The sequence below is a fragment of the Budorcas taxicolor genome, chromosome 1, assembly GCF_023091745.1.
Source record: "Budorcas taxicolor isolate Tak-1 chromosome 1, Takin1.1, whole genome shotgun sequence".
NCBI lineage: Eukaryota > Metazoa > Chordata > Mammalia > Artiodactyla > Bovidae > Budorcas > Budorcas taxicolor.
The window spans coordinates 104,782,054-104,808,280 of record NC_068910.1 but is presented as its reverse complement, the minus strand read 5'-3'; positions in this window follow the sequence as shown (position 1 = coordinate 104,808,280).

The following is a 26,227-nucleotide window of genomic DNA, read 5'->3' as shown; positions in this document are numbered from 1 at the left end:
GGAGATCCAACCAGTCCATCTTAAAGGAGATCAGTCCTGGGTGTTCCTTGGAAGGACTGATGCTGAAGCTGAAACTCCAATACTTTGGCCACCTCATGCGAAGAGTTGACTCGTTGGAAAAGACTCATATGCTGGGAGGGACTGGGGGCAGGAGGAGAAGGGGACGACAGAGGGTGAGATGGCTGGATGGCATCACGGACTTGATGGAAGTGAGTCTGAGTGAACCCCGGGAGTTGGTGATGGACAGGGAGGCCTGGTGTGCTGCGATTCATGGGGTTGCAAAGAGTCAGACACGACTGAGCAACTGAACTGAACTGAACTGAGTGTAGGAGGTATGCGGGGGAAGGCTAAATTAAAAAATCATGGAAAGGAATTCAAAGGTAACATGATGGTTTTTGTTTCGCTTTGTTTTAGAAAAAATCATTAGGATGAGTGTTGATTCTTGAGATGAAGATATTCAACATACTAAATGTTTTGTTTAGAATAGAGAACATATAGCTGTTGGCGTCTGGAGTTTCTCTGACCCAGATTGACTCATAGAAGCAAAGATCTATTCATAAATAAAGAATCACACAGATATCCATATATGTATGAGTATTCCATCCTTTGACAGAAGAATAGAAAATAATATGCATATTGCAAACAATATCTAGCTGCCCATTTCCATTAACTCAGAAGAGTAAAAGCTAATTTTACTCTTAGATAAGGCCTATTTTATGAGAAAAAAATTTAGTTGGCTTGAAATAATGTGTCAACTCCTGCCTCAATAGACTTCTTACTAACAAATGGTTTAAAAGGAGCTTATGCAATGATGGGTAATTTAAAAGGAAACAATATTTGGTGTACATATAGATGTTTCAGTCCAACAAAAGAAAGAAAGAAGTGGCAGATGAAGTTTCCCCAGGCAGGAATAAAATGCAATTTTATAAAGTCGATTAAAAGTGAGGCTACATTTTGTTGTGAATTAAATATACAATTAAGCAATTGCTTCTATGATGAAGATAATGAGAATTATCTTAAAGAGTTCAGAGAAGAGGTTGTGAGAAAACAGATGAGGATGATGATAATGATAGTGATGATGATCCTTCTCATTATCAAATTTTACTAACACATTTAGCAATTACTCCAGGAAATCTTAATTGTAGATTAAATACATTAACCAATTAGTACTTCTTAACAACTTTATCAAATATGTACAACTATTATCTGCCATTTTTTGGATAAGAAAAGACAGGGACATAGAGACTGAAAGGGTGGTTCACAAGTTAATAATGAAATATTAGTGAGCATTCAGAAACAGGCCCACACATGTACAGTCTCCAAATATGTGAGGAAAGCAATACTGATGTATAGTGGAGAAAGGATGGTCTTTTGAAATAAATAATACTAGATCAATTGAATACCCATAAAAAAAAAATCTGGATTCCTGTCTCAATCCATTCAGGATTATTCAGAGAAAGAGTATCAGTAGAATTCAAATGATTGTATACATTTAAAAGATGGTAATGATGACCTATATGCGAGAAGTAAAAGAGACACAGATATAAAGAACAGACTTTTGGACTCTGTGGGAGAAAGCAACGATGGGATGATTTGAGAGAATAGAATTGAAACATGTATATTACCATATGTGAAATAGATCACCAGTCCAAGTTCGACACATGAAACAGGGTACTCAAAGCTGGTGCACTGGGACAATGCTGAGGGTTGGGATGGGGAGGGAGGTGAGAGGGGGGTTCACGATGGGGGGCACATGTACACCCATGGCTGATTCATGTCAATGTATGGCAAAAAATACTTCAATATTTTAAAGTAATTAGCCTCCAATTAACATAAATAAATAAATTTTTAAAATTCAAATTATTTTATGCATTTAAAAGGAGATATATTATGAAGAAATGGCTCACAGTTTATGGAGTCTAAGCCCATGGTCTGCAATCTGCATGATGAAAACCAAGGAAAGTCAGTGGTACAATTCAGTTGAAAATCAAGGTCTTCAATGAAGTTCAAAGTTCTTAAACTTTGAGAACCAATGATGTAAATCTCAGTCTGAGGGTAGGAGAAAATGATGTGAGATGTAGGCATAAATCAGGCATGAAAAAGGGGCAAAATTCTGTCATCTGTTATATTGCTATTCTTTACTCACTAAGTCATTTCCAACTCTTTGGGACCCCATGGACTGCAGCATGTTAGGATTCTCTGTCCTTCACTATCTGCCAAAGTTAGCTCAAAGTCACGTCCATTGAGTCAGTGATGCCGTCCAACCATCTCATCCTCTGCCGCCTCTTTCTCCTCTTGCCATTAATATTTCCCAGCATCAAGGTCTTTTCTAATGAGTCATGTCTTTGGGTGGCCAAAGTATTGGAGCTTCAGCTTCTGCATCAGTCCTTCCAATGAATATTCAGGACTGATTTCCTTTAGGATTGACTAGTTTGATCTCCTTGCAGTCCAAGGGACTCTCAAGAGTCTTCTCCAGTACCACGGTTCAAAAGCAGCAGTTCTTTGGCACTTAACCCTCTTTATGGTCCAACTCTCACATCCATGACTACTGGAAAAAACATAGCTTAGACTATACAGAATTTTGTCAGCAAAGTGATGTCTCTGCTTTTTAATACGCTATATACGTTTGTCATAGTTTTTCTTCCAAGAAGCAAGTGTCTTTAATTTAGTGGCTGCAGTCACTGTCTGTAGTGATTTTGGAGCACAAGAAAAGGAAATCTGTCATCATTTCCACTTTTTCCCCATCAGTTAGCCATGAAGTGATGGAATCAGATGCCATGATTTCAGTTTGATGATTTAACATTCAGCAAAATGTTTTAAGCCAGCTTTTCCACTTTCACCTTCACCAAGAAGCTCTTTAGTGCCTCTTCACTTTCTGTCATTATTATGGTGTCATCTGCGTATCTGAGGTGGTTGACATTTCTTCTGGCAATCTTGATCCCAGCTTGTGCTTCATCCAGTCTGGTATTTTGGATGATGTACTCTGCATATAAGTTAAATAAGCAGGGTGAAAATATACAGTCTTGACATACTTTTTCCTCAATTTTAAACTAGTCCATTGTTCCACGACTTGGAACAATTAAAGATACTTGCTTCTTGGAAGAAAAACTATGACAAATGTATATAGTGTATTAAAAAGCAGAGACATCACTTTGCTGCCAAAATTCTGTATATTCTAAGCTATGTTTTTTCCAGTAGTCATGGATGTGAGAGTTGGACCATGCTTCTTGACCTGCATACAGATTTCTGAGGAGGCAGGTAAGGTGGTCTGGTATTCCCATCTCTGTTCTATACTGGCCTTCAAAGAATAGGGTTATACACACCCACATTGTGGAGGGCAGTATACCGAATCCACCAATTCAAATGCTGCTGCTGCTGCTGCTAAGTTGCGTCAGTCGTGTTCGACTCTGTGCGATCCCAGAGACGGAAGCCCACCAGATTCCCCTCTCCCTGGGATTCTCCAGGCAAGAACACTGGAGTGGGTTGCCATTTCCTTCTCCAATGCATGGAAGTGGAAAGTGAAAGGGAAGTTGCTCAGTCATGTCCGACTCGCATAATCTCATTGAAAAAAAAAAAAAAACCCTCACAGACGCACCCATATATAATATTTAATCTGGTAACCCCATGACTAGTCAAGTTGATACATAAAATTAACCATCACACACCACATCTCCTTTAATGAAGGATACCAAAACAGTAAAAGGTATATCTTTTATATATTATATACCATATATATATATTACATATACCACATATAGATATATATCCAAAAGATATAAAAATGTTCTTATATTATTAGCAAAATTAAACATGGAAATGTTAATTAAAACCACAGTGTGACACTGCTACATACCCATCAGAGTGACTGAAATGAAGACAAAATATCAAATGCTGGCAAAACTATGGAGATTCAGTACTCTCCTACACTTTTAGGTGAGAATAATTCAGAACTGTTTTGCTCATGCAACAGGAATTCCATACTGAACCCTGAAGTAATGAGAACTTTATTCAAGTCACATGCAGATAAGTGTGCCTCAAATATAAAAGACATAGATAAAATAGTGTACTTAAGATCTCTTTTCATAGAAATTGTGAGCAATAATCTCATAATTTTGATTTCAGAATCCCTTTTTCTCTCTTAAAATTATTGAGGAATATAACTAGCTTTTGTTTTTACAAGTTATGCTGTTAATATTTACTATATTTGATATTAAAATATATTTTAAAACATCTATATAGTAATAAATAGTAAAATGTCAAATTTATTACATGCTAAATAAATAATTCCATTTAAATATATATGTGTGTGTATATATATATTTATATATACCCTTGGGACACTGGGGTAGACAGAGTATTTTAAGGACACTATCAAAAGAACAAATAGCCAATAAATACATAAATTTGTGCCTACAACATTGATCATGAAATGAATGTAATTTAGATGGGAATAGAATACTCAATCACCAGAATGTCTAAAATTAGAACAATGAAAAACCATGTTTGGAAAGTATAGAGTAATACTGTGTGGGTGTATTTTAAACACTCAGTCATGTCCAGTTCTTTTCACTCAGTCATGTCCAGTTCTTTTCACTCAGTCATGTCCAGTTCTTTTGTGACCCCATGGACTGCATCCTGCCAGACTCTGCCCATGGGATTTCCCAGTCAAGAATAATGAGATGGATTGCTATTTCATTCTCCAAGGAATCTTCCCAATCCAACGACTGAACCCTGTCTTCTGCATTGGCAGGAGAACTCTTTACCACTGAGCACCAGGGAAGCCCATATAAAATAATATCATAGGTCAATAAACTAAGTATTTTGTTCACATTTTTAATCCAGAGTTTTGTTTCACAACTTGATAGGCTCTTGTGTGTTTACTTACAATTATTCATGAAAGATTAATTTAATGTTTATCTCATAACAGAAAAAAAGTATTTTGCAACTTTACCACTGTTTTAAGGTAATACAAAGTCATTTGAAAACTTTTAGAACTATTTGTTCCACTAGAAAGTAATTCCATGTTTATTGTTCAATAAAGAAGCAGAATCAGCAGTTGTTAGAGACATAAATCACAAATACAGTTTTTGGGCAGCTACTCATTCAATAGCATGTTTTCTGTCATGTCTCTTTGAATGTGTAATATAAATATATAGATTTTAGACACATACATTTGCTTTGCAGGTGTGACGTATGTCAGTATCTCTCAATCATACTTCCCATATGTATTTATTAATTCTATCAGTAGTTATATGTTTTTGAGTGTGCTCAGTTGTATCCAACTCTTTGTAACCCTACCAACTGTAGCCTGCCAAGCTCCTGTCTCCATGGGATTTTCCATGCAAAAACACTGGAGTGAGTGGCTATTTCTTCCTCTACGGGATCTTCATGACCCAGAAAATGAACCCCTGTCATTTGCGTCTCCTGCATTGAACATGGATTCTTTACCAATGAGCCACTGGGGAAGCCCTTACATGCTTTTAGATAAATTTGGATAATCCATCTGTAGATGGTTTAAGTTGAGTAGTGGTTACTTAAGCTACTGCCTAACATTTTTCAGGTACTGAATAAACAAAAATAATTAGCAATAAAGTTCCTAGTAATAAGATGGAAGAATTTTAGGTGAAAGTGATGAAATCACTGGGCTTCCCTGGTAACTCAGGTGGTAAAGTATCTGCTTGCAATTCAGGAGACCAGGGCTTGATCCCTGGATTGAAAAGATACTTTGGAGAAGGGAATAGGAACAGATTCCAGTATTCTTGCCTGGAGAATTCCATGGAAAGAGGAGCCTGGCAGCCTACAGGACCCCTAGCAGGATCACAAAGCGTTGGATGTGACTAACACAAATACACACACACACACAAACACACAATGAAATCACTAACGTCAAATATTTTAACATCTTGTATAATTTAATAAGATTTAGGTATAATACTATATATACATTTAAAATGTATGGTAAGAATAGAAAAGGTAGGTTATAATCTACTGAAACTACTCGGTAATTTCTTTCAGTCCTTTCCAACTCTGTGACTCCATGGACTACAGCACACCAGGCCTCCCTGTCTATCACCAATTCTTGGGAACCTACTCAAACTCATGTCCATCACGTCAGTGATGCCATCCAACAATCTCATCCTCTGTTGTCCCCTTCTCTTCCCGTCTTCAATCTTTCCCAGCATCAGGATCTTTTCCAATGAGTTAGTTCTTTGCATCAGGTGGCCAAAGTATTGGAATTTCAGCTTCAGCATCAGTCCCTCCAATACATATTCAAGACTGATTTTCTTTAGGATGGACTGGTTAGATTTCCTTGCTGTCCAAGAGACTCTCAAGAGTCTTCTTCAACACCACAGTTCAGAAGCATCAATTCTTCAGTGCTCAGCTTTCTTTATAGTCCAACTCTCATATCCATACATGACCACTGGAAAACCCATAGTTTTGATCAGACAGACCCTTGTTCACAAAGTAACGTCTCTGCTTTTTAATATGCTGTCTAGGTTGGTCATAGCTTTTCTTCCAAGGAGCAAGTGTCTTTTAATTTCATGGCTGCAGTCATCATCTGCAGTGATTTTGGAGCACAGAAAAATAAAGTCTGTCACTGTTTCAACTGTTTCCCCATCTATTTTTCATGAGGTGATGGGACCAGATGTCATGATCTTAGTTTTCTGAATGTTGAGCTTTAAACCCACTTTTTCACTCTCCTCTTTCATCAAGAGACTCATTAGTTCTATTTCACTTTCTACCATGAGGGTGGTGTCATCTGCTTATCTGAGGTGATCGATATTTCTCCTGGAAATCTTGATTTCAGCTTGTGCTTCATACAGTACAGCATTTCACATCATGTACTCTTCATATAAGTAGTTTCTTAGTAATATGTAAATATACACATTTTGGGAAGCATCAGTTTATTCCTATGTATGTACAATAAAAAGTATGGAACTGATCTTAGAGTTCTTCTGTGTATTCTCTCACCTCTTCTTAGTATCTTCTGCTTCTGTCAAGTCTGTACAATTTCTGCCCTTTATTGTGCCCATCTTTGCATGAAACGTTCTCTTGGTATCTAATTTCCTTGAAGAGATCTGTAGTCTTTCTCATTCTATTGTTTTCCTCTATTTCTTTGCACTGATCACTGAGGAAGGCATTCTTATCTCTCCTTGCTATTCTTTGGAACTCTGCATTCAAATGGGTATATCTTTCTTTTTCTCCTTTGCCTTTCACTTGTCTTCTTTTCATAGCTATTTGTAAGGTCTCCTCAGACAACAATTTTGCCTTTTTACATTTCTCTTTCTTGGTGATGGTCTTGATCTTTGCCTTCTGTACAATGTTATGAACCTCTGTCCATAGTTCTTCAGGCACCCTATCAGATCTAATCCCTTGAATCTCTTTGTCACTTCCTACTGTATAATCATAAGGGATTTGATTTAAGTGATACCTGAATGTTCTAATGGTTTTCACGACCCAGATAATCATGATGATGTGATCACTCACCTAGAACAAGACATTCTGGAATGTGAAGTCAAGTGGGACTTAGGAAGAATCACTATGAACAAAGCTAATGGAGGTGATGGAATTACAGTTGAACGATTTCAAATGCTAAAAGATGATGGTGTGAAGTGCTGCACTCAATACTCCAGCAAATTTGAAAGACCCAGCAGTAGCCACAGGACTGGAAAATGTCAGTTTTCATTCCAATCCCAAAGAAAGGCAATGTCAAAAAATGTTCTCACTACTGCACGATTGCACTCATCTCACACACTAGCAAAGTAATGCTCAAAATTCTCCCAGCCAGATTTCAACATTAAGTGAAATGTGAACTTTCAGATGTTCAAGCAGGATTAAGAAAAAGCAGAAGAACCAGAGATCAAAATGCCAACATCCACTGGATCACCAAAAAAGCAAGAGAGTTCCAGAAAAACATCTATTTCTGCCTTATTGACTATGCCAAAGACTTTGACTGTGAGAATCACAACAAACTGTGGAAAATTCTTCAAGAGATGGGAATACCAGACCGTGTGACCTACCTCCTGAGAAATCTCTATGCAGGTCAAGAAGAAGCAGCTAGAAATGGACATGGAAAAACACACTGGTTCCAAATCAAGAAAGGAGTATGTCAAGGCTGTCTCTTGTCCCCTGCTTATTTAACTTATATTCAGAGTACATTATGAGAAATGCTGGACTTGATGAAGCACAATCTGGAATCAAGATTGCTGGGAGAAATATCAATAACCTCAGATATGCAGATGACACCACCCTTATGTCAGAAAGTGAAGAGGAACTAATAAGCCTCTTGATGAAAGTGAAAGTGGAGAGTGAAAAAGTTGGCTTAAAGCTCAACATTCAGAAAACTAAGATGGCAGTAAGTGGGACCAGATGGCATCTGGTCCCATCATGTTGTGACAAATAATAGGGAATCAGTGGAAACAGTGACAGACTTTATTTTTTTGGTCTCCAAAATCACTGCAAATGGTGACTGCAGCCATGAAATTAAAAGAAGCTTGCTCCTTGGAAGCAATGCTATGACCAATCTAGAAAGCATACTAAAAAGCAGAGACATTACTTTGCCAACAAAGGTCCATCTAGTTAAAGCTATCGTTTTTCCAGCTGTCATGTATGAATGTGAGAGTTGGACTATAAAGAAAGCTGAGAGCTGAAGAATTGATACTTTTGCACCGTGGTGTTGGAAAAGACTCTTGAGAGTCCCTTGGAGTGCAAAGAGATTCAGCCAGTCCATCCTAAAGGAAATCAGTCCTGAATATTAATTGGAAGGACTGATGCTGAATCTGAATATCCAATACTTTGGCCACCTGATGTGAAGAACTGAGTTATCTAAAAAATCTGATGCTGGGAAAGATTGAAGGCCGGAGTAAAAGGAGACGACAGAGGATGAGATGTTTAGAAGGCATCACCCACTCAATGGACATAAATTTGAGTAAACTCTGGTAATTGGTGATGGACAGGGAGACCTGGCGTGCTGTAGTCCATGGCGTCACATAGAGTCGGACACGACTGAGCGACTGAACTGAACTGAACTGATCTTAAAGTTAAAAGATGCTGCTTGAAACTTCCTAAAGTAGCTGCCTAGAGCTCCCTAAAATATTAAAGAGCAAAGATACATGGAGTTGAGTTCAGTACCTCATGTGAATCTAAATTGAAAGTAGTAAGAGTGACTTGTGCAAATGATAATAAATTAAAGTTGTCTACAACCCATTTTGAAAAAGACTCTGAGGCTAGAATAGATTGAGTGCAGAGGGAGAAAGTGGTGACAGAGAATGAGATGGTTGAATGACATAACCAACCTAATGGACATGAGATTGAGCAAACTCCAGGAGTTAGTGAAGGACAGGGAAGCCAGGTGTGCTGCAATCCATGATGTCACAGAGAGTCAGACACAAGTTAATGACTGAACAACAACAACCCATTTTAAAGAATAAACTGATGTTTGAAATATTTTTTTATATCCTATATTCAATTTTATATCCAAGTTTTTATGAGAAGCAATAGGATTTTAGAATATAAGCGGGTGTCCTACTGAAATAATTCTTCTCTGACATACACCTGAAATCATTTCTTTCCATTACATTTAGACTTTACTTTGTGAGCAGCTCATTGAAGGTGAGAGCCTACATTTCCCTCAAGCCTCTTAAATAAACCCTGCTGTTGGGACCAAACTTCTTAGAAAACCACAATCAATTATTTTAATGATTGTGAGCAGTTTTGTTGTCAAGAGAATAGCAGGAAAGTGTTTCCTTCTAATAGATGTAACATTGTGGGGACTTTCTCTTTTTATTGAAGTGTAATTGATTTGCAATATTGTGTTCAGTTCAGTTCAGTCACTCAGTCATTTCCAACTGTTTGTGACCTCATGGACTGCAGAATGCCAGGCTTCCCTGTCCATCACCAACTCCCAGAGCTTACTCAAACTCATGTCCATTTAGTCAGTGATGCCATCCAACCATCTCATATGCAGCATAGTGATCCAGGGATTTAGTTTTTGTAGATTATATTTCACTATAGGTTATTATAAGATATTGAGTATAATTCCCTATGATATACAATAAACCCTTATTACTTATCTATCTTATGTAGTGTAGTTTATATTTATTAATACTTTATTCCTAATTTGTCTCTCACCCTGCTTTGGTAACCATAAATTTGCTTGGTTTGTTTTGATATATACACTAAGCTAACATGAGCTTTGGCAGAAAAGAAACAAAGGGGTGTCTCATATCAGCCATGAGTGTTTTTTAACTTAGACACTAGCTAACTATTGTCAATTACAAATAGCATGTTGCAAAAATATATTATCAAGATTAATCTAAGCTCATATGTTTATTGAAATCTTGCAAATTGCCATTATCAATGCTTCAATAAATTGATTTTCATGTTTAATTTATTTGCTAAACTTCTGAATGCTAATAAGATGAATTCATGATTTATACATCATATAATTTGGAGATTTCACTGTAAATGTTCATATGTGTAGCAATTTACATACATATTTGGTTAAAATAATTCTATAAACATTATATTATAATTGCAAATAAAGACGCCAACCAATTTTTCAGGAAGAGGAAATATTAGATTCACTCTTGGTTTGAGCACAAAACATATAGTCTTCCTATTTTGCTACTTTCACAAAAATAATAGTTGATAAAAGACAATCAAAGTAGGAATTATTTCCATATATAAAAATCCAACTCTGAACACTTTTCTCTACCTCACTGTTAACATTTAATATATTTTGGGAAATTTTCATATCAATACAAATATGTTAAACTCACTGTTTTTATTAAAGTTATCTAATAAAATAATCACTTTAGCATCACTAGAAAAGTTGACTAGTGTGAAAATTAATATAGTGAGATAAGCATAGAAGAAAATTCAAAAACAAAACCACTTCACAGCTGAATTTAAATTTCTTGGAACTATGTCCAGTCTACCTTGAAAAACATATTTGGTGGCCAATATTCTATGCTGTTGTATCACAATAATAACTACCTAGTTTAAGTTTAATGATATTTTTAAGCTTTGATACATTACTAGACCAAAATATTTTGTTCAAGTTTCCTTCAAGTAACCAACACCATAGTAAATTAAGAGTGAGTAGGAATGAAGTAAAGAATTTTTGACAGCAGTCTAATATTTAACTTCTATTGAAAGTATTTTTATTTTCCCAGGTTTGGGGTCTTCTATAAATAGAAATTTCCTTTAAATTTTTGAAATCTACATATTTCTTTTTTACTATTCACCTGGCATTCTTTTGTGGAAAAGATAAACATTATCCTTTTTATTAGAAGCTGTGGAAAAGAAAAAAGTTGACAGGAAAGAATGCATTAAAAACCTAAATATAAATAAAACACAGTAGCTAGCTCATTTCATTAAATAATTGCATTCTGTTCCGAAGCATAGAATTCTTAAACTTGATCTTTGGTTACTTTTCCAACTATAAGTGAAAAAACATATTAAAAGCCAAGTTTTTCAAGGATATTTTGATTTTTTTAAGATAAAAATAGGGAGTAAAAATCTAACTTTTCCCTCTTGTAAAGTTATTTTGTTGTTGTTGTTCAGTCACTAAGTCGTGTCCACCTCTTTGCGACTGCGTGGACTGCAGCACACCAGACTTCCCTGTCCTTCACTATCTCCTGGAGTTTGCTCAGACTCATGTCCATTGAGTTGTTGATGCTATCTAACCATTTCATTCTCTGTCACCTCCCTTTTCCTCCTGCCCTCAATCTTCCCCAGCATCAGAGTCTCTTCCAATGAATAGGATCTTTGCATCAGATGGCCAAAATATTGGGACTTAAGCATGGTCCTTCCAATGAATATTCAGAGTTGATTTCCTTCAAGACTGACTGGTTTGATCTTCTTGTAGTCCAAGGACTCTCAAAAGCCTTCTCCAGTACCACAATTCGAAAACATCAATTCCTCAGCACTTAGCCTTCTTTAGAGTCCAAGTCTCATATCCATACATGACTTTTGGAAAAACCATAGCTTTGAATATGCAGGTTTCTGTCAGCAAAGTGATGTCCTTGCCTTTTAATATGCTGTCTAGGTTTGTCATAGCTTTTCTTCCAAGGAGCAAGCGTCTTTTAATTTCATGGCTGTAGTCACTGTATGCAGTGATTTTGGAGCCCAAAGAAATAAAATCTGTCACTGTTTCCACTTTTTCCCCTTCTATTTGCCATGAAGTGATGGCACTGGATGCTGCGATCTTAATGTTTTGAATGTTAAATTTTTAGCCAGTAAATTTATGTATGACCTTGTTAATCATGACCTTGCTAATTAAGTCTCCTCACTGTAGAAACTACAGTAAAGTATAGAGGCTCTGATAACATGATTTTTATCAGAGTATTTTAGTCAATGAAGTTACTTTGTGACTATTATATAAATTCAAATGGGGCATTTGAAATGTTGTTAAATGTAATCAAATTTGAAGAACTGTTAGTAAAAATTATGTTCATGATTTATATGAAAAAGATGATGTGTTTCAGTACTACCAAATATATTGTTATATTGAATTCTGATTATCAGATGACTCATTGTTAATGATCCCTGATGGTTATGATAATTTGTGTCCTGGGAAAGAACATATAGTGAAATATAAACCATGAGCTAGGACTATGCTTCATTTGAAATAATTGTAGGATCAGAGTGAATAGATTCTTTTACATGTAATTTTATTTTTAAATGTTTATATTATGGAGTATGAATGAAAGAGTTTTTACAAGATAGCCAAAACGAATTGGAAATCATTAATTTTTACTTAAGTTCTTTATAACTGATTAGAGTTACAACTTTTTAATCCACTTTTTGTTTTAACATAAGCATCCTTTAAATGCAGTTATTGAGAAAGATTTTCTACCTTCTTCAAATAAGTATTATGTCCCTAAATCTTTGATTATGGCATTTGTTTATTGATATAGTTACAAGGATTGACAGTGTTAAAATATAACATGTTCTAGCAACATGGCACACAAACCTTTTACTTAAGGCCATCTCAAATTGACTCCTGTTTTGAACCTCCTCCCCCCACTTTTTTTTTTTAAATCTGACTGAGCTGGAAGTAGAACATGGTTTGGTAGCCTATGGGAGGCATTAAATAATATTACTACTCTTCTCAGGTCATGATTCAGCACTAATACCAAGCCATTCCTTTAGAAAACGGTTTTGACTGGGTAGTTTCCTAGCAACAAAGGCATAGGAACACCAGAGGAGGCATCAGTAAAGTGAACCCTTTCGAGGAACTTTGATTGATATTACAGAATCTGAACTGTCTTGAGGGAGTAAGACTCCTTACAGTGGCTATGACCTTTATCATCTTTTTAAATTTTTCTCTGGAGTCATTACAGCAGCTTTCTACTGACTAGTAACCTATGCCCATGGGATCCTGAGATGTGATTTTTGTTTCCCCTGAGATATAGAAAATAAGAAACAGACGTATATTAAAATGCAGACATAAGGTTTTGTGGGTTCTTAACAAGCAAAGGGACTACATACTGCCCTAAATCACTGACATTGACTATTTTTTAAAATCAAGAACATACACTTATTAACAGATTCACATACACTGTTAATGCCAATTATAAGAAAAAGTAAGACCATTTATTAAGATATTAAGATGGATTTTCAGTTGATTAAATCTTATTATATGATATTCACTTTTTTTGTCTTATGAAGGAAAAACACAAACCTTTCTTGGAATATAAATTGATCAAGTTAATTCCAAAACTCATTTTAAAGTAAATATGTAACAGTTCAACATGTATTATATTTTTACATTTTCCTTATGCTTTAGATTAAAAACAAAGACACAAAGTTTTCTGTTACAAATTTGCCAAGCTTTGAGTCTATAGTATTTGTGTGGGAAGTTGTTTTGTTTTTACTCTTTATATCACCCATTTTGGATAAGCATTTGCATATAATTTAGATCCACTTTCTTTTTTCAGCTTAAAGCAGTACTCTTGTTCCTTTTATAAACTGTGACACAAATAGATATATCTAGTTGCAGCAGAGCTTGTTTTGGTGACCAACTCAGGCCAGTCTCAAAAAATTCTCAAATGTTTTCTCTCTTGGGGTTAAAAATCTGAATAAATGCTTTCTCTGCCTCACTTATAATGCAACACATTTCTGGCTATTAAAATGTAAGCAGAAGTAGGCTGAGAGCTTCCAGAAAAGTGTTCATTTTTCTTAATAAAAGAGAATGATTGGCATCACCACCGCACTCCTTGCATTTTTTTTCCCTCTCTTCCATCATTTTTTCCACAGCAGCTATTTGAAGCCCAGGAAGTAATGACTGCAGTAATGGTTAGCATTTTTGAGCAGATAAAACAACATCAGCAGCTTCATCTTCCACACTTATTAAGAGAGATAGATGATGCAGTTACTTTTAAGGTTCTTAGTATTTCACTTTCTTTTGGTACAGGTTAGATCTGCTTTACTAATTCAGCATAACTGGTTTGTAATGAAGGGTTGTCTTATTGTTTTCTGTGTATCAATTTATTCTTGCATAGATGGTCATTTTAAAGAGAGAATTGTGGTTTACTTCAGTTTCTCCATGGAGAAGGCAATGGCACCCCACTCCAGTACTCTTGCCTGGAAAATCCCATGGACAGAGGAGCCTGGTGGGCTGCAGTCCATGGGGTCGCCAAGAGTCGGACATGACTGAGCGACTTCACTTTCACTTTTCACTTCCATACATTGGAGAATGAAATGGCAGCCCACTCCAGTATTGTTGCTTGGAGAATCCCAGGGACGGGGGAGCCTGGTGGGCTGCCGTCTATGGAGTCGCTGAGTCGGACACGACTGAAGTGACTTAGCAGTAGCAGTTAGTTTCTCCAAAGAGCTGTATGGAAGATTAGACACCTGGAAAATATAGTAAATAACTTGATCTTATCTGCTCTAGAGCAGGGATTCTCCAGCTCAGCATTATCAACATTATGGGCTGCCTAACTCTTTGTCAGAGTGGTGAAAGGGGCTGTCCCATGCATGGTAGGATTTTTAGAATTCTTGGTCTTTACCTACTAGATGCCAGTATCATCCTCTTTTCAGATGTGACAGTCTCAAAGTCCTCAAGCCTGCCAAATGTTCTCTGGGGTCAAAAGTCAACCCAGCTGAGAGCCAGACTATCCAAAGCATTTGGATATGACACATTGAAAATTAAGAAATTCAACTTCATGCTTTTATTCCTTCATTGTATTTGGTAAATATTTTCTGCATTGCAGTTACTTTTTAGCATGCATATTTTATTTTGAACTGCTGTTTGTAAAATGACATGAAATAAACTTTAAATAATACTTGCAAGGAAATGCTGTGGAGCAATGATTTGTTTATGTGACATGAAAACCATGTTAAAATGAGGTACTGAAGTGAAATAGTAGGTGGTTGCTTGGCATTGCATAGTATTCTGAATTCACAAACTTACAAACTCAAATGACATCAATGACAAAATAGGCTAAAGAGGTCCATGAAGCAACTTTAGAATTTATACTCCAATACAGACAAGTAGTGTTGGAGGTGAAACAAAGTACATTATCCCAGCTACAAGTATTTAAATGCAAAGATCATTAAACACCTAACAAGCTAAGAAAAAGATTCGTTTAGGTACAGTCCAATGCCAGTTTGAGACGTAAGTAATTTTGTCTACAGGGTAACACATTACTGTTGCAGGACCCCTTCTAGGGCCTGAAATCGGGCTCTTGTCTAACACTCAGAAAAGAATTGTCTGAGGAGACATGTGCTGACAAAGCAAAATATTTTATTTGAAAGGGGACCTGGGTGCAGAGCAGTAGGGTAAGAGAACCCAGGAGAACAGCTCTGTGTCACAGCTTGCAGTCTTGGGTTTTATGATGATGGAATTAGTTTCCAGGTTGTCTTTAGCCAATCATTCTGACTCAGAGTCTTTCCTGGTGGTGCACGCCTTGTTCAGCCAAGATGGATGCCAGAGAGAAGGATTCTAGGAGGTGGTCGGACAGGTGGTGTCTCCTTTTGACTTTTCCCGAACTCTTCTGGTTGGTGGAGGCTTATTTGTTCCCTGTTCCTTACCAGGACCTCCTGTAGTAAAACAAATTATGCAAATGGTTACTGTGGTGCGTGGCCAGGGTGGGTGGTTTCAATCAGTGTGCTTCGTCTAACATAACCATTTCATGTTAAGCTGAATTCTTTGACGTAGAAAATAAATACCTCTATTGTTCATGAGTTACCCCATCTGATAGACCATATATTAAAATTGCATTTTAAACTGGTACCAGTAATTTTTTTTTCACTTAGATAAATGCTAGGATTTATGTTTTGATTACAGGCAGGCAATAATTCTCAAACAAAACCTACAGATATTCTATTTCATGTCAACAAAATCATAAAATAGTTAAATGTCAGATGATGATTTAAAGTGGCTGTTAGTTATTCATTCACTTTTTTTTCTGTGCTTCAGTAATAATCACAACAAACTGTGGAGAATTCTTAAAGAGATGAGATTTCCAGACCACCTTATGTGCCTCCTGAGAAACCTGTATGCAGGTCAGAAGTGACATTCAGAACTGGACATGGAACAACAGATTGGTTCCAAATTGGGAAAGGAGTATGTCAAGGCTGAATATTGTCACCCTGCTTATATAACTTATATGCAGAGTATATCATGTGAAACGCTGGGCTAGAAGAAGCACAAGCTGGAATCAAGATTGCCGGGAGAAATATCAATAACCTCAGATATGCAGATGACACCACCCTTATGGCAGAAAATGAAGAGGAACTAAAAAGCCTCTTGATGAAAGTGAAAGAGGAGAGTGAAAAAGCTGGCTTTAAACTCAACATTGAAAACTCTAAGATTTTGGCATCTGGTCCCATCAATTCACAGCAAATATTTGGGGAAACAATGGAAACAGTGATATACTTTATTTTCTTGGGCTCCAAATCACTGTAGATGGTGACGGTAGCCATGAAATTAAAAGATGCTTGCTCCTTGAAAGAAAAGCGCTGACCAAACTAGACAGCACATTGAAAAGCAGAGACATTACTTTGCTGACAAAGGTCCGTCTAGTTAAAACTATGGTTTTTACAGTAGTCTGTATGGATGGGAGAGTTGGACAATAAAGAAAGCTAAGCACTGAAGAACTGATGCTTTTGAACTGTGGTGTTAAACTCTTGAGTCCCTTGAACTGCAAGGAAATCCAACCAGTCTTTCCTTAAGAAAATCAGTCCTGAATATTCATTGGAAGGACTGATACTGAAGCTGAAGCTCCAATAATTTGGCCACCTGATGTGAAGAACTGACTTATTGGAAAAGACACTGATGCTGGACAAGATTGAAGTAGGAGAAGAGGATGACAGAGGATGAGATGGTTGGATGGTGTCACCGACTGGATGGACATGAGTTTGAGAAAGCCCTGGGAGATGGTGATGGACAGGGAAGCCTGTCAGGCTGTAGTCCACAGAGTTGCAAAAAATTGGACATGACTGGGTGACTGAACAGCAGTAAATATATTTACCCCGTATCTATTTGGAACCTGTAACTACATCAGATGCTGAAGTTGCAAAGAATAATAATAAATGATTTTGGTTCTATGATGCCTACTATCAAGTAAAAATGGATGACAGATAAAGAGATACTTATTATGTGGGCTTCCCAAGTGGCACAATGGTATAGAATTCACCTGGCAGTTTGGGAGATGCAAGAGACCTGGTTTGATCCTTGGGTTTGGAAGATTCCCTGGAGAAGGAAATGGCAGGCCCCTGCAGTATTCTTGCCTGGGGAATTCCACTGATGGGCTACAGTCCATGGGTTTGTAAAGAGTCAGACAGAACTGAGTAATTGAGCACAAAAAATATGTGGTATTATAATAATAGAATTTTTCATAAAGAATTGTAGAAATATGTGAAAAAATGTATACATTCAGTTTTATTGTTGTTTATTTGTTCAAATACAGATAATGGTTAAAAACTTAACTCACTTAGAACTAAAAGCAAAAATGTTGATTGATTCAGATAAATCCTAAAGTAAAAATTATGAGACATCTTATTAAAATAAATGATTATTAATAAATCATTTAATCAAATGAGGTTAACCATATAAGGTTCAATTGAAGCATGTTGACTATTATTTCAGCAGTTTTTATTATTATGCAAAGTTGTGATATTCAACCAAGGAAAATCACTGTTACTCAAAAAAGGTGATTAGTTTTTTCTTTATTTTTATCCACTACCAGATGAAGCAGACACAAAGATAAGAGGTATGAATTAAAAGATGTTTGATGAATTGACTTTCCTCTTTGTGTGTGTTACAGATTGACAACATTGTTTCATGACACACATACATGTGAATAAATATGTTTTCATGATTCATTTGACAGAATCATTCATTGGACAATTTAAAGAAGTGCATGTCATGAGACAATCTATATTACTGGACTTGTGGAAAACCTGTAAGATTAATCACTTGGTAAGTATGAATTTAATAGTCCTGTTTGTCAAGTATATTAGGGACAGGAAGTAGTTTTCTTCATGCTTTCAACTCTTTCTAGTCTAATAGAAGAAGGAGAGGGAAATTTTCTTTTAAATCTTAAAAAAACTGTGGGTAAGTAGTGATAAACAGAAGCCAGCACCCAAGTCATTCAAGTCTGTCTCAATGGGACATTTAAAACCAAGCTTTGAGGACCCTTTGAGGACCAATAGTCAAAGTTTATAATAATAAAATATGCAACAAAGTGCTATAAATAAAAATATTTTTAAAAATTGGAGCAGTACAAAGAAGCAAGAAATAAAAAAGGGATAAAAGGTAGCTTTATTATATATCCAGATATAAATTAGAGAATTTCATTCTTGAAGTGTGGTAATAATTTTTAAATGTGTAAGTCAAAAGATATGCTAGTATTTTCCATGTGTCATATAAATGCAAAGGATAACAGATTGTTTTTTGTTTCTGGAATAAAAGGAATATAGATCCTACATGTTTTATCATCCTTGATCACAGAAACCTGGACAAATGGAAACTGAGAGCCCTCTTTAGTGAATTTCACAGCCAAATTGGCTAATTTATTTCCCCCCTAAGAAAGATAATTAAACTTCGAAAGAGAGAGGTAGCTGAATGTAATACAAAGTTGAAATCAATAGCTAGGGAAATGCTAGTATGATGAATAACACATCTTAGAATTTCACATGGTTTAATTAAGCATAGGAACAGAATACCTTTTACAGCAAGTTGCATGTATCTGGTTCAAGTTATTTGAGACTGGAAGATTCAATCAGACATATTTGATGTATTTCAGAAAGTCTGCTAAAATGTTTCTAGATACCCATAATTTTCAGATTTACTCAAATAGAATACATAGAATCAGAAGTACAGAACCTCTTAGTGACTTTCAACTTTTTTACATGATTTGGGGAGTTCTTATTATGCACCTCTAGTGGATATCTTCAAATGTAGTAGGATATGCCAGCTGGTTTTAATTGTTTGTTTTGAACTTTGGTTTCCTCAACTTGAAAAATACATTATTAGGGTCTGTTAAAGTTGTTTTTCTCACTTTTTCTTTAATTATTATTATTATTATTTTGGTTACCATAATAAAGAGTTGAATACTTGTAGTGCTTAGGCTTCTTCCTTGAATATTAAACATGATTTACAATTCAAAAAAGTCCTAAGCCACAAAATAGTAGTAATCAAAGTATGATTGAATGTTGTTAACGACGTGCTTGCTCACATATAACACCTTTATAATCATGGGGCTTCCCAGGTGGCACAATGGTAAAGAACCTGCTTGCAATATAAGAGACTCAAGTGATGCAGGTTTGATCCAGGTTTTGGAAAAATGCCCTGGAGAAGGAAATGGCTTTGGCTTCCCAGGTGGCACTAGTGGTAAAGAACCTGCTTGACAATGCAGGAGTTGTAAGAACTGTGCGTTTGATACTGGAAGAATCCCTTTAGGAAAGCATGGCAACCCACTCGAGTATTCTTTATTTCAGTTCAGTTCAGTTCAGTTCAGTGGCTCAGGCGTGTCTGACTCTTTGCGACCCCATGAATTGCAACATGCTAGGCCTCCCTGTCCATCACCAACTCCTGGAGTTTACCAAACTCATGTCCATTGAGCCGGTGATGCCATCCAGCCATCTCATCCTCTGTCTTCTACTTCTCCTCCTGCCCGCAATCCCTCCCAGCATCAGGGTCTTTTCCAATGAGTCAACGTTTCCTATGAGGTGGCCAAAATATTGGAGTTTCATCTTCAACATAAGTCCTTCCAATGAACACCCAGAACTGATGTCATTTAGGATGGACTGATTGGATCTCCTTGCAGTCCAAGGCACTTTCAAGAGTCTTCTCCAACACCACAGTTCAAAAGCATTAATTTTCTGGCACTCAGCTTTCTTCACAGTTCAACTCTCACATCCATACATGACCACTGGAAAAACCATAGCCTTGGCTACATGGAACTTTGTTGGCAAAGTAATGTCTCTGCTTTTGAATATGCTATCTAGGTTGATCATAACTTTCCTTCCAAGGAGTAAGTGTCTTTTAATTTCATGGCTGCAGTCACCATCTGCAGTGATTTTGGAACCCCCCAAAATAAAGTCTGACACTGTTTTCTCTGGTTCCCCATCTATTTCCCATGAAGTGATGGGACCAGATGCCATGATCTTAGTTTTCTGAATGTTGAGCTTTAAGCCAACTTTTTCACTCTCCTCTTTCACTTTCATCGAGAGGCTTTTGTAGTTCCTCTTCACTTTCTGCCGTAAGGGTGGTGTCATCTGCATATCTGAGGTTACTGATACTTCTCCTGACAATCTTGATTCCAGCTTGTGCTTCATCCATCCCAGCGTTTCTCATGATATACTCTGCATAGAAGTTAAATAAGCAGGGTGACAATATACAGCTTTGACATACTCCTTTTCCTGTTTGGAACCAGTCTGTTGTCCCATGTCCAGTTCTAACTGTTGCTTCCTGACCTGCATATAAGTTTATCAAGAGGCAGGTCAGATGGTCTGATATTCCCATCTCTTTCAGAATTTTCCAGTTGATTGTGATCCACACAGTCAGGGGCTTTGACATAGTCAAATCCCAAAGAGGAGCCTGGAAGGCTCCAGTCCATAGGTTGCTCAGAGTTGGACATGACTGAAGTGATTAGCAAACTATACCTTTGAAAAACTTTTATATAACCAGAAATTATATACTTTATATATAATTTCAGTGGAAAATTTCTCAATATAAATGAAGATATGTATCTTTGAAGGAAGTTTTTCATTGTCTTCCCTCACCATTTATCTGATTTCGATATTCTTTTCTCTTATCAGTTACTGTTTATTGATAGATATCATCTAGGTAGAATGTTATCTCAGAGTAAAGGGAAACTGCATGCAATAAGGAATGTGACAGTATGTAAACTATTTATAATGTCTTTTGGTTGCTTTGCTGTCTTTTTTAATGACATCGGTTTTGGATTTTAGGTATTGCGACACATGTTAATAAAATTCTGTGTCTAGCTATGAAGTTTTTGCACAGTAGTGCTACTATATTAGGAGAAGGCAATGGCAACCCACTCCAGTACTCTTGCCTGGAGAATCCCATGGACGCAGGAGCCTGGTAGGCTGCCGTCCGTGGGGTCGCTAAGAGTCAGACACGACTGAGCGACTTCACTTTGACTTTTCACTTTCATGCATTGGAGAAGGAAATGGCAACCCACTCCGGTATTCTTGCCTGGAGAATCCCAGGGACGGGGGAACCCAGTGGGCTACCGTCTATGGGGCCACAAAGAGTCGGACACAACTGAAGCAACTTAGCAGCAGCAGCAGCAGCAGCAGCAGCAGCAGCAGCTACTATAGTAATCCGTAAAAGGGCATAATGGGTTCCAGGGAGAACATAAGTTCTATATATTAAATTCATCAAAATTATTTTCTTTAAGCCAATCTTAATAAGGAGATTAACTCTTTCAGAAGACTTTTGAGATATTTGCATTTAAATGTCAAGTCACACTGCTAACTGAAAACTTGTGTGGGCATTCTGGAATTAAAAGGAACAGCTCAAGTGGATAAGCACTTTGCCTCAATATGGACCGATAATGACTCCAGCTATTAAAAAGTAAGAGGAGGGAACCCCTGCCTATCTTTTGTTTCTAATAGAATGTTTGAGTGACAGGATTGCACATTGTCACAATAATGCAAATGCTTCCCTATACTCATTGACCTTAATCCAAGCACTCCATAATGAACCTCCTTTTCAGTTTGATTATACCATTAGCTGTATTTGAAGCTTGTTAGTTCAAATACTATTGATTGCCTTCAGCTGTGCTTTAGCTGTTTGATACTATACAGTTTTATTTTTTATTCAAAAGGAGTTATTTATATAATAGGTAAAAAAAAAAAAAAAAGGTCATCCAATTTTTGTTTTCCAATCAGGACCAATAATATTCCAAAAACGGATAAAGTAAAATAAGATTATAATGATGCATGCGTGTGTGTGTGTGTGCACACGTGTGTGTGTGTGTGTGTGTTAGTTGCTCAGTCATATCTGCCTTTTTGTGACCCCACGGACTGTAGCTTGTCAGGCTCCTTTATCCATGGACTTCTCCAGGCAAGCATACTGGAGTGGATAGCCAATCCCTTCTCCAGAGGCTATCCCCAACCCAGGGATCAAATCTGGGTCTCCTGCATTGAAGACAGATTTTTTATCATCTGAATCACCAGGAAAACCCCCATAGTGCTACATATTGTAAGTTAATTATGACATGTGTGTGCATGTGTGTGCATACAGAGAGAGAGAGAATATGGTCAACTAATCCATAAATTATATCATAACTGTGATTCTAAAAATATTGCATGCCCTGAGGATTCCTGTCTTAACACATAGTTACGAAAAAGTTATATCAATAGTTGACATTTTGAGTTTTCAGTTTTTCCCAACTTTTTATTTGAGAATTCTTGTACTTATAAAAAAAATTGAAGGTGCATTATAACATTTCACACAGTTTAACACAGATTAACAAATTATTAACAATTTGCCAGATTTTGCTATATTTGGTTCCTATATATTTATCTATGTATATATATTTTTCCTTCTTGTTTAAAAAGTTGAGAGTAATCTGCAGACTTCATTATATTTGTCAATTAAATTCTTTAGAATTCATTTGTCCATTACCATGATACCATGATCACTCCCAGGAAATCTGACATGGATGAATAAATATACATATTCTTACACACACACACATGCACACACACGCACATATATGAATAGTTCAGCGAATATTCAATGTATATATATATATATATAATTTTTCCTTTTTCTAATCTCTTTCAAGATGTTAATGGTTTTAATAATCTGGACATAGCCTTATTATATTTAATGTATATGATTATGTCAACATTAGGCTCAAGATGTAACACACATACACACACACAAATATACTTTGCAAGGATACTTTAAGCAAGATATTTTGTGTTTTCCAATGCATCACATCAGAGGACACATACATGTCAGACAGTTTCAGACACTGTCAGCAGTGCTCATTTGATCACTTGTTTAAGGTGATATCCCACAGGTCTTTTTATTTTGAAGATGTACTTTTACTCTTATAACTAATTTGTCATTTGTAGGGGGTGCTATTACTAAGTCATTTCATCTGGGTTTTTAAATTTATTTGGATAGAGCTATTTAAATCCAATATTAAGTCACTTTATCTAGCTTTTGCATAGAGCTATGTAAACCATAGTCCATCTATAAGTTATTTAAAATTATTTAACAAAATTTTATCAATATAATTCTTTTAAATGATCTTAATATATTCTGATATATAATTTCTCTTTATTTTGTATTTTAAGAAATCTTGCAATTTCGGTTTATATTTTTTGTCTTCCAGGAGTCACTTAATAAAGATATAAATTTCAGAGAGGATGAATCATTTCTTTCTTTTTCTATTAATACATAGTCCATGGCCTTGTGATCAGAGACTTTTTATTTTTGGAATTTATGGAACTTAATAAGGCTTTATTTAAGTGATTTTGCTATGGTTTTTCCAGTAGTCATGTATGGATGTGAGAGTTGGACTGTGAAGAAGGCTGAGCGCTGAAGAATTGATGCTTTTGAACTGTGGTGTTGGATAAGACTCTTAAGAGTCCCTTGGACTGCAAGGACATCCAACCAGTTCATCCTAAAGGAAACCAGGTGTTCATTGGAAGGACTGATGCTGAGGCTGAAACTCCAATACTTTGGCCATCTCATGCGAAGAGTTGACTCATTGGAAAAGATCCTGATACTGGGAGGGATTAAGAGCAGGAGGAAAAGGGGACAACAGAGAATGAGATGGATGGATGGCATCACCGACTCCATGCACATGAGTTTGGGTGAATTCCAGGAGTTGGTGATGGACAGGGAGGCCTGGCGTGCTGCTATTCAGGGGGTTGCAAAGAGTCAGACATGACTGAATGACTGAACTGAACTGAACACATATTCAATTCTAGGAGTGACCTATGTGCAATTGAATAAAGTACAGGAAATGAAAGTATATAAAATAAGGAGAAACAAACAAGACTAAGTATATGAACAGATGAGATACAGTTAGTGCCTCTATCATACCAGACTTTTACAGATGCCAGATGCTTAACTGTATAACATTAAGGCAACATGTAAATAGTGAATTGGTGAGACTGACTAAATGCTTCCATAGTTCTCAAACACAATGGCTTAAAATTTTTAAGATTGTTTTTACAGTAGAAAAGAAAACAGATGAAAAATTATTATAGAAACTGAAAGAATAGTAAGGAGGTAACAAAAAATATATTAAACTAAGTAATACATTGTTACTTATAGGTATTTCAGTAAATTATTTCTGAAGTGATTAGCTTCACCATGACATTGTCAAATAACCTAGTTTCTCAAACTGGATATAAAATACTTAAGAAATGTTTAATAAAATCAATGATATTAAAATAGAGCAAAAAAAGATCGATTAGTATTATGTGGTCATTTAAGCTAATTAATTAGGAATAGTGAGCTTTGCCATGTGATCTGACTGATTTAACCCCACGCAGCACGCCAGGCCTCCCTGTCCATCACCAACTCCTGGAGTTCACTCAGACTCACGTCCATCGAGTCAGTGATGCCATTCAGCCATCTCATGCTCGGTCGTCCCTTTCTCCTCCTGCCCCCAGTCTCTCCCAGCATCAGAATCTTTACCAGTGAGTCACCTCTTCGCATGAAGTGGCCAAAGTACTGGAGTTTCAGCTTTAGCATCATTCCTTCCAAAGAAATCCCAGGGCTGATCTTCTTCAGAATGGACTGGTTGGATCTCCTTGCTGTCCAAGGGACTCTCAAGAGTCTTCTCCAACACCACAGTTCAAAAGCATTAGTTCTTCGGTGCTCAGTCTTCTTCACAGTCCAACTCTCACATCCATACATGACTACTGGAAAAACCATAGCCTTGACTAGACGGATCTTAGTCGGCAATGTGATGTCTCTGCTTTTGAATATGCTATCTAGGTTGGTCATAATTTTTCTTCCAAGAAGTAAGCGTCTTTTAATTTCATGGCTGCAGTCACCATCTGCAGTGATTTTGGAGCCCCCAAAAATAAAGTCTGACACTATTTTCATTGTTTCCCCATCTATTCCCCATGAGATGATGGGACCAGATGCCATGATCTTCATTTTCTGAATGTTGAGCTTTAAGCCAACGTTTTCACTCTCCACTTTTGCTTTCATCAACAGGCTTTTTAGTTCTTCTTCACTTTCTGCCATAAGGGTGGTGTCATCTGCATATCTGAGGATTGAATTTGTAAATACATTTGAAATAGTAATAGTGGCCCATGCTCATAGTATTGTCTTAAAGACAATATAAGCTATTACTACTGAGAAAATAAGTACAGTCATGTCATTTATAATACAAAAGTGGGAGCATGGCCCTCTTGACAAATACAATTTAATATTAATAAATTAAATATAAATTTAATGTAAAATCACTAGATTTTGCTTTATCAGCAGCAATTTCACTAGTATTTAACAGATAACAGCCCACAGACCTGGAAAAGATCAGTTTTCATTCCAATCCCAAAGAAAGGCAATGCCAATGAATGTTCAATCTACTGCACAATTATACTCATTTTGCATGCTAGCAAATTAATGCTCAAAATTCTTTGAGTGAGGCTCAACAGCTCATCAACCAAGAACTTCCTGATGTTCAAGCTGGATTTAGAAAAGGCAGAGTAATCAGAGATCAAATTGCAAACCTCTGTTGGATCAGATAAAGCAAGAGAG